Genomic DNA, 1358 nt, shown 5'->3' with positions numbered 1-1358 from the left:
TTATGTACAATGGATATGCACTACTAGGAAAAGGGCAATCAGTGGCGCACCACTTTTACCCATCAGTGGCGCACTAGTGGTGCGCCACTGTTATCACGCCACTGCTAACTTTTAGTAGTGGCGCACTAGTGGTGCGCCATTGCTATTTGGCTTAGCGATGGCGCACTGGTAGTGCGCCACTACTAGCTTCATGGTGCGCCACTCCTAAACGTCCGAGGTGCGCCAACCGGATAGAAAAAAGGTGCGCCACTACTAAAATTTGAAATTTCTAGATCCGGATCGGGATCCGGATCCGGATCCGGCACATTTCGTTTCGAATTTTTTTGGCTCGTTATTTTTTCTCGTTCTTGTTGCTAGAATTATTTTTGCAATGTTCATTCTCATTTTTCTTAGCCTAGCCGCCGGTGGTGATGGATGAGGGACGTAGGAGAGGTGAAGAGAGGTGAGGAGATGTAGGAGAGGATGAACAAGAGGACGAAAGCCAGAGGTAATGGAGGCTAGAGGGTCGCCTGAGGGTCGTCGGAGAGTAAGGAGGAGAGGAGAGGAGAGGAGGAGGTCGCCTGAGTAATGTCACCGGAGCTCGACATAGTGGAGGAGGTCGCCGGAGTGAAATGAGGAGAGGAGAGGAGGAGGTCGCCGGAGTGAAAGGAGGAGAGGAGAGGAGGAGGTCGCCGGAGTGAAAGGAGGAGAGGAGAGGAGGAGGGCGCCGGAGTGAAAGGAGGAGAGGAGAGGAGGAGGTCGCCGGAGTGAAAGGAGGAGAGGAGAGGAGAGGAGGAGAGCAGGAGGAGGAGAGGAGAATGAAAGCACGAGGAGGAGGGAGGAGGGAGGAGGGGGTTAAGTGGCCGGCTCCTCCATTTTGAAATTCGTGGGCGGGAAGCTTAGCAGTGGCGCACCAAGGCATGGGTGCGCCACCGCTATTTTTTTTTCTATTTTTTGCCCAAAATCTAAAACCTGAAAAAAGTCCTGTTTCTGTTTTGAATTTGACGAATCCATTTTTTCTCCAAACGGCCGTAGGCAGATTGAATTCGAATCGGAAATTTCGCGTAGATCGATTTTGATATAAAAAAGTTTTTCATCGGAGGTCGTATGCAACCGTAAATCCCGTTTTACCGAAACATGACGCCATTTTGCATAATATATCAAAATTCATTTTTTTCAATTTTTACTAAACCTAGATGACATATTACATGGGCATTTCAAAGGATTTAATTTTTTGAATTTTCTATCTATTTCTTTTATTTTTTGCAAACTCCAAAAGGCGATCCACGGGGGGGTGTGTGAAATGTTTGGGCACCACTTAGCAGTGGCGCACCAAGCATGGTGCGCCACTACTAAGTGATGCCCAAACATTTACATCC

The sequence above is a fragment of the Lolium rigidum genome, chromosome 6 (genome assembly GCF_022539505.1).
Source record: "Lolium rigidum isolate FL_2022 chromosome 6, APGP_CSIRO_Lrig_0.1, whole genome shotgun sequence".
Classification (NCBI taxonomy): Eukaryota; Viridiplantae; Streptophyta; class Magnoliopsida; order Poales; family Poaceae; genus Lolium; species Lolium rigidum.
The sequence above is the reverse complement of the archived record's forward strand: the minus strand, read 5'-3'. Positions refer to the sequence as shown.